Raw genomic sequence first — 8,765 nt, forward strand, 5'->3', positions numbered from 1 at the left:
GAGAGAGAGAGAGAGAGAGAAAGAGAGAGAGAGAGAGAGAGAGAGAGAGAGAGGGAGAACTGAGGCATGGCAATAAGAGAGAATCTGGGAATCTGGTGGCCATGTCCTGCTTGTTTCCATGGTCAGGACATGGTCTGTTTTTATAACTTTGCATAGAAAACCAGACTTGGAGAAGATACTGTGGCCAAACCCTTTCAGGCTGTAATGAGATAAAAATATATTATGCTTTTACTGTTATTGAATCACAAAAGGAAAGTCAGGCCTTTGCCTTGTATGTTATGAATAGCTGTCTGTCTGCAAGGCATTCTGACATCTCTTGTAGATAACTTTCTGTGAAGTTTTATGATAGTATATGTTTCACCTCTACTCAGCACTGCCTCCCTAAAAATGATTGTGGTTGTGGTAAGAGATAGGTTTTACATTTTTAGTTTTAATGCTTATAGTGAAATGTTTTACCCTTTGGATATATATCTGAGTGTGGAGACTGCAAGTGTGAAGTGTCTCCTTTTGTATGTTCTGCTTTCAAATGGGAAGATTGCGCCAGCCTGGTCAGGGAAGCAAGATCACTTTGAACTGGGCATTTTGAAACGTTGTTATTCAGGTGATGATAATGCTACAGTTACGGAAGGTTGTGACAGTATATTTAAGAGCAGCAAATAGAGAGGGGAGAAGATTCCTTACAGCCCAGTCCCCCAAATAAAGCACGCCCATGTTTTGTTCCTTTTATCTAAGGAAACCTGTTCTGTGCCCCTGATGGGTTGCACGTGCACACCTGCCCAAGAGCTATCTAGATTGTGAATGAAATACACTAAGGCACACACTCACACACCAGTTATTTTTGATATGCCTTGGGAAGCTCAAAGACTGGGCACTTTAATCCTTCCCACACCTAGCAAACACTCCCCTCTGGTATCCCGGAGTTAACATCCTTTAAAATCTATATTGCATCTCTGCTACCTGAGACCCAGTTGAGGAAGTGGCCACTAGAGTGAGCCACTTATCTGAATTCTTACATGGCTGGTACGCCCCTCTCATGGTAATTCTGCTTCTTCCTCTCCTCTTTCTTCTAAGCCCCGGAATCCTAAAAGTCCCACCACTGTCTGCCCTGCCTAGCCATTGGATGCTGGCATCTTTACTTACCAATTGGCGCTTACTAGGGGCAGGGTCCCTCAGTGTCTTACCTGTAGACTTTCCTGTAAGCAATTTTGGGAACCAAAATTAACATTATAACACAAACAGTATTAGGCCAAACCCACTTTAGGCAATAGACAGAGTCTTTCTTTGGTTTTTTCTTTTTTTACTTATTAATAGTTGGGGAGTACCGTGAGTGCACATGTACATATACCATAACTTATGCATACCTTGGTGCATGTGTATATGTTAGAAGAGTACTTTTGGGAGTTAGTTCTCTACTTTTATCTTTATGTGGGTTCTGGGGATCAAACTCTAGTTGTCAGGCTGTCCATCTTGGTGGTCCTGGTTTTTTTTTTTTTTTTAACAATACGTATGGCTCAAAATTTATCAAAGTTGATTGGTTTGTTTGTTTGTTTTTGAGTCAGGGTCACTCTATGTAGCCCTAGCTGTCTTGGAAGCCACTGAGTAGACCAGGCTGGCCTCGAACTCATAGAGATCCTTCTTCTGCCTCCTGTGTGCTGGGATTAAAGGTGTGCACCACTTCACTGAAGTGATTTTGAGACTGGAGGATTGGAGCCTCAGCTCCCGGGAGAGCGGTTCACTTTGATAAGCGCTATTCATGCTCAGCAGTGTGTATGCAAGGTCAGGGGTGCTTGGTGGTAATAAGTGGGAGAGGGCATACTCTCCTGTCTCTCTGCTCAGCCCCCAGAGAGCACTGTTTTACCTTCTGTCCCTGGTCACACAGAGCAATCTCCCCTTCCCCACAGCTTGCCACTTGTTAATGCAAGTGTGAGCTGTGTTGCTGGAAGCACGTGTGTCACAGACCACAGGACTGTGTTCCATCTGAGTCTCAGGGTGAAACCGTTTGCTCACTCTTCTGTGTCTCATCTTTCTCATCTGCAAATTGTGGCTGCTAGGACTCTTCTCTGGGACTCTGAGGGTGGAAAGACGCAGTATAGCATGCTTCTCTGTGCCCAGCACACAGGCCTCAGGCAACTTGTCTCTCTTGCCTCCCTCCAATCCTCCGGACAGATGTGGAGAGTGGAAGGAGGGTTGTTTGGTTCTTACAGGAGACACTGTATAATCATATCTTCTGCACTGTCCAGACTTTTTAAATAGGACTTTGTATTAAATTATGACCATTGACCAGAAAGCAGGAGAGGAAGAACTGTGCTCGTAGGAAGAAGACTTGAACGGGTCACTTTTCATCTTTTTTGTCCCCCCCTCCCCCTTAGAGCCAAGTGGCTGTCATCTGCTGGCTGCCAAGTGTTCAGTGGTGTTTTCACCGGGCAAGGGCAGTGAGGAGATGACGTCTACTGAATTATTCAGCACATGCTGTTTCTTTCCTTTTTCTTTTTTACCTTCTTTACTGAGATAGGTGTTCAGCATAACATGGTTCATCTAGCCATCTAGAGAGTATAATTTAATGTTTTGGCATATAAAGTTAATTCTTAAGAATTCATTTTGTGGATGTATATATGTGTGTCGGTGTGCACTATACACAGATGTGTGGTGGTCAGAGGACAACTTTTGGGAGCCACTTTTCTTCTGCCATCATATGTCTTCTGGGGATCCAACTCGATTCATCGGGCCTGTGTGGCAACCGCTTTGACTCACTGAGCCATTTACCAGCCAGGGCTGTTAATGTTTTAAAATTGTAGTAAAACACTCATAACTTTTTCTATCTTTGCCACTTAAATACAATATTGAGCAACCACCAACGCCCTCTAATTGTAGAACCTTTTGATCCCCAGCAGAACTCTATGACCCTCAGGCACCCCCAGCCTGCTTCCTCTCCTTTAACCTTTCACCTTCCTGTGATGTGGCCTTTGGTGGAGCTGCCCTTGCTGCCCTGGCAGGTGGGTCTTGTGGATATCTCTTTGGATTTGAGTATCTTGTCAGCATCTACCTCTACTATACCATGTTTTCCTTCCAGAGCTCAGCAGGCTGTGTTTTGTTTTTAAAGAAAGGAAAGGAGTCTTACTTATGTTGCCCAAGCTAGACTCAAGCCCTTGGTTTCTAGCAGTTCTCTTTTATTAGCTTCCCAAGTAGCTGTGGCAGTAGACTCTTGGCACTCTTCCCTGTGTGCTAACAGGTGTGTGTGTATGTGTCTCTGTGTGTGTGTGTGTGCGTGCGTCTGTTGTTACCTGTTGTGTGTGTGTGCATGTATCTATTATGAGTGTATCTGTTATGTGTATATTTGTTAGGTATATGTGTGAATCTGTTGTTGTATGTGTATCTGTTGTGTGTGTGTGTGTTTATGTATCTGTGTGAGTGTGTGTATATCTGGTGTGTGTGTCTGTTATGTATGTGTGAGTACCTATAGAAACTAGAAGAGGGCATGGGATACCCTTCAGCTGGACTCAGAGGTGGTGGTTGTGAGCTAGAAGATTGAACTCAGGTCTGCAGACTTGTCAGCAAAGCCTTTACTCACTGAACTGTCTCACCAGACTTTCTGTGTATCACATTTGCGTTTGTGTTATTTTGGACATTGTAGCATATAGTGGGATTGTAACATATAGTATAGCATATACTGGCATTATTTTGTTATCCTTTTTGGACAGGTAGGGAATGATTCAGATGAGCCATAGTTTAAGGCAAGCTATTGTGTCATCAAAGAATAACCTTTCACTTCAGTGCCCTCCCTGAGGGTGGGAGATACAGGGAAGGATTCCATGTCTGATGAAGGTTATGGGTGTCAGTCCTGTCTTGTGTGGATTAGAGATGTTCTTTAGTGTGATCTTCATCGTGTGGCTAAAGCTTGCTTTGTGGCCAACTCACGCACTGAGTGTTTAATTCTCCTCCAGAGGCTCAGGGTTGTCAGCAGTTGCACACATGGTATAGGAGGAGGGAAGCTGCAGGAACGTTTACTTTGGTTCAGCTCTGCAGCCAGTCAGCATAGCAGTAGGGTTACTCTCACAGTTGTGAGGCTCTCTCTAGAGACCTGTGCCATGTCATGGATAGGTCAGATTTCTGTGTCCTCCCTGCTTTGGGGGCTGTTTAGTTCTCTGCAGCACAGATTCGAGGGTTGAGAGAAATGTTAATAATTCACGTGAAAGTGCCTTCTGTTAAATACTGGGAAGGCAAATCTGACAGGTCAAGACTGATGCAGCGTTTTCAGGAGAGATTGGGATGTTTTACCTCCTTACTTTTCTATTACCAAATCGTATTCTTTGACAGTATCGTATGTGTATATAGTACATTCTGGCTGCTTTTCCCTCTACCCTCCCTCATCTCCTTCTGTCCCCTGCCAGCTCCTCTTCTTTCTTACAATTTCCTTTCCATACCCATGACTTTTTGTTTTGTTTTGTGACATACAGAGTTTAATTAGGACTGTTTCAGTGACCTTGGGTTTGGAGCTATATATTAGCACCTAGTAGGTTCACCAGTGTGACTGACAGCTGTTGTGTTTACACTTCCTCCTTTAGTTCCCATAGTTCGGCAGTAAATGGTAGGGCCTTCTGAGCCTGTTCCCTATCCATAGTTGACTGTAAGACAGCTCTGGTGTATATGGCCCAGTGCCAGTAGGTGCAGCTACTATGAGTTCATGATTGCCATGCTGTATCCTGTCCAGGAGTTAGGGCTCTGCACCCCTTCTTCCTTTTTCCTTTTTCTTTCCTGTCTTTTGGCTCTTTCTATATTCATTCCAACCCCTCTTCTGAAATGTTCTCTGAGCCTTAAGGGGCTTGTTCAAATGTCTTGTTTAGGGCTGGCCATTCACTGTCCTTCTTTCTTAGAATTTCCCTCTGTTTGCTACAAAGACATTAAGGATAGGAGTGTAAAGAGTGGGCTCACTTCCAAGTCTTTGTCCACTCAACTGAGGTTAATCCAGTGGGGCAAGCCAGGGACCTAGCAAGGGATTCACTCCCAGAAAGGCAGATTCACCTCAAGATAATGCACTTTTCCTTTCCAGAATTTCTTCCCACTCCTCATGAGCTACCATGATGTTAGGCTGGGTCTGCCAGCCATTCCTTAGAAAGGCATAACTGTTTCTTTTTCTTCTTGTCTTTTTAACTCAGATGCTGGCCAGAGCCCAAGTATGCTTTTAAATGTTAACTAATGCTGTGGGCCTCCTTGCTCTTTCTAAAGCTCTCTTCCCTGCCATGTGGCTGCCTGCTGTCAGGTGGCCGACCTTCCTGCTGCCTATCTCAGACTCGGGGCTTTTGTTCTTCCCTTCTTCATTTCTTCCCTTCCTTTCCTGGCAGCTGAGAGACTTACAGCTTGCCTGCCCTGGGGTTTTCTTCTTAAATTGTAATAACTTGTCCTCAAGATTCTGTTTGAGTCTGGTCTATGCTTTTGAGGTTTCCTTTGTTGATACCACCAGATGGTGGTGGTTTATCCCAACACTCAGGTGGCAGAGATAAGGGGATCTCTGTGAGTTTGGGGCCAGCCTGGTCTACATAGTGAGTTCCAGGCCAGCCAGGGATATATAGTGAGACCCTGTCTCAGAAAAACAAACAAACAAAACCAACCAAAAAAACCACCAACAAAAAAGACTCTTGACACTTTCCTCCCCTGGCACCAGTTAACCTGGATTCTTGTTTTGTTATAGTATAGCAGTGAGGATCTTACGGATTCAACTTTCTCTCTCTTTTTTTGAGACAGAGTCTCAGAGTCTGAGGGTCTCACTATGTAGCACTGGCTGGCTTAGGATTCCCTATGTAGACCAGGCTAGCCTTGAAGTTACATTTCCTTTGTCTCATGAGGATTGAGATTATAGTTGTGGGCCACCACACCCAGCTTAATTTTTATTCTTGAAATTGAGATAAAAATTTTAAATTATCTGTATGTATCTGTTCTTTGCCTTTAAAATTTTTTATTTTATGGTGCTAAAGCTTAAACTCAGGACTTCACATGTGTTAGATAAGTGCCCTACAATCAATTTCTCCTGTCCTGTCATTCATTAATTTTTATACTTGATTTAAGCAAAAGGATAAGCAATGATAATCTAGATTTATTTTATGGGTTTTGCTCGCATGTATGTCACATCATAGGCATGCCTGGTGTTCTCACAGGCCAGAAGATGGCATTAGAACTAGAGTTCTAGTTAGAACTAAAGTTATAGATGGTTGTAAGCCAATGTTTTGGTTCTAGGAACTGAACCTGCATCCTCTACAAGAGCAGTCAAGTGCTTAACTCCTGAGCCCTCCATCTCTTCAGCTCTGGGATATATTTCTTAAAGTCTCTTTCCCCCCACAGAATTTAAACTTTTTTATGAGCGTGATTTTTTTGCCTGCATTTCTATGTATGTACCATGTGTGTGTAGTACTGAGGAGTTCAGAAGAGGACACTGGATCCCCTAAAGCTGTAGTTCCTAACATGAGAGCCACCATGTGATTGCAGGGAAGCAAACTTAGGTCCTCTGCAAGAGCAGCTAGTACTCTCAATCTCTGAGCTGCTCTCCAGCCTCAATGGATAATTATTGTTCACGTGTGTTGTTGAAAATATCTCATCCGGGGTTTCTGCCCTACCTTTGACCATTTTGTTCCCAGATGAAAGACACACACAACCTTTATATTTATAGTAAGTGTTAATCAGCACAGGTGCTGGGCAGACCTCTCTCCTCTATGCTGTTTTGTCTGTTTCCCAGCCAATGATCCCATTTATAATTTGGCATGTTTCATCTTTGCTGCTCTTAACTCCAATTAGCCAACCAACCAATAATGGCCATTATTTTAAGATTCTTACCCCATGGCAGCTTCTTCTCTCTCCATCTTCTTTTTTCCCACCTCATGGTTCTCTGACTCTAAGCCTGGAAACCCTAAACCCTGCCTTTGTCTCTTCTGCCCAACTCTTGGCTGTCGGTATCTTTATTTACTAATCAGGGATAACTTGGTGGGCAAGGTCACATAGCATCACCTGGGTCTACGTGTGATCTGTGGGAGCAACCAGTGCTTAGCATAGCAAAAGACCAGACCTCAACACACATGTCCATGATGTGTATGTGCTTGCCACAGTGTGTTTGTGAAGCTCATCTTTGTGTGATATCCTTTCTCTCCTTCCACCTCTACATGGATTTTGGAAAGTCATACTCAGGCCACCAGGTTTGAATGGCAGATACCTTTACCTGTCCTGGCATCTTATTGGTCTGATGTGAATATTTTTGTTTTATTTTTAATTTGACTTTCAGAATTGAGGAAAGTATCTAAATCTACCAAAAGGAGAGCTGGAAATTATACAAAGTATAAAACGTTCCCTGCCTTGAACCTTGTGAAACGTGCCAGGCTCTGGGTGGTAGGTACACAGAGAGCTGCTCAGTGATCTCAGGCGTGCTGTGCTCTGTTTTATCACTTCCTCACACTGTAGGAACATTGATTCATTTTGGTGACATAGTTACATAAGCACAGTAGTGGACTCTAGCCTATATCGCTGAGCTAAAAATACATTTGGTTTCTTAGTTATAGGATTTGTTTTATTATCCTGGAGGTCTGCATAAACTCTCTTCTGACTTTAACAGAGCAAAGTTATTCTGCCAATGGTTTATCCGTGAGCTAATCACACCCTGCTTGCCTTTGAGTGCCTGGGAATAATGTGCCTTAATTGCAGGTCACTGAAGCCAAACTAATTGCTTGTTGAGCACTTAGATTGTCTTTTTAATCTGCTGTATAATGGCTCCTCTAACAGAAGCACACAGTGTATTGTTATCCAAGTAGAGCTCATTAGTATCATTGCAGACACAACAGAAAGCCTGATTTTGTTCATAATCTAGCTAATAAAAGGAAAGACATCGCAGACAGATGTAATTAACAAGTAGTATTTTAAGTGTGCCTTTGTATCCATTTCAGAAACTATACATAATAAAATGCTTGCTATGCTTTATATTTCTGTGATAGCCATGTGTGTGGGGTCTATGCACGTGTGTATGAGGGATGGGCTGTGTGGCCATGTGAGTGAGTGTACCTGTGTAACATGTGGAGGCCAGAGGAGGATATTGGATATCCTTCTTTGTCAGTCTCCACCAGGTCCCCTTGAGACAGTAGCTCTTGCTGGCAATCAGTGAACCCCAGAGATCCTCTACTCTGCTTGGTGCTGGTGTTATAGGTGCATGCAGCCTTACCTGGCTTTATCCATGGACGCTGGGGATTTGAATTCAGGTTCTCATGCTTGCAAATATTCTTACCCACTGATCTATTTCCCTAGCCCCACGATAGCTTTCTTTATCAAGGATTGTTTTGTTCTTCAGATATGTTTTACATGGTAATAATGTGATCGTTTGAGAGACTATCAGTTGCTTCAGTCTATGGGGTCTACCCTACACTTCGTAGTTTATTAAAAAATAAAAAATAAAAATAAATGAATGCCATCCTCCCCTTACAAATACGACTGTATAGAAACCTTTTTGTATGTTGGTGAAGAGTTAATACTTATTTTCTTGTGGTTTCTTTGCACTAGCTAGTAGGATAGAGTTCTTTTAACTTTTCATTAACGATTTCATTAATCTAGTTGGCATTATTGAAAAACTACTGAGTGCCAGGAATTGTTGTGGTTGTTGGCGATATCACAATTTGTATTTTTATCTTTATAATGCCTATTTACGTAGAAAGGGAAAAAAAATCTCTAAAGTGATTTTTAAGAATAATTCTTCTTCTTCTTCTTCTTCTTCTTCTTCTTCTTCTTCTTCTTCTTCTTCT

At 42.8% G+C, this 8,765-nt stretch overlaps 1 protein-coding gene across 2 annotated transcripts in view; it reads left to right on the forward strand.

The window, feature by feature from the left end:
- Parn (poly(A)-specific ribonuclease) overlaps positions 1-8,765 on the forward strand; it is a 112,833-nt gene that overhangs the window by 40,278 nt on the left and 63,790 nt on the right. The gene's annotated exons all lie outside the window — the stretch shown is intronic.

Source organism: Grammomys surdaster, unplaced genomic scaffold (assembly GCF_004785775.1).
Source record: "Grammomys surdaster isolate TR1022 unplaced genomic scaffold, NIH_TR_1.0 334, whole genome shotgun sequence".
In the NCBI taxonomy this organism is placed as follows: domain Eukaryota; kingdom Metazoa; phylum Chordata; class Mammalia; order Rodentia; family Muridae; genus Grammomys; species Grammomys surdaster.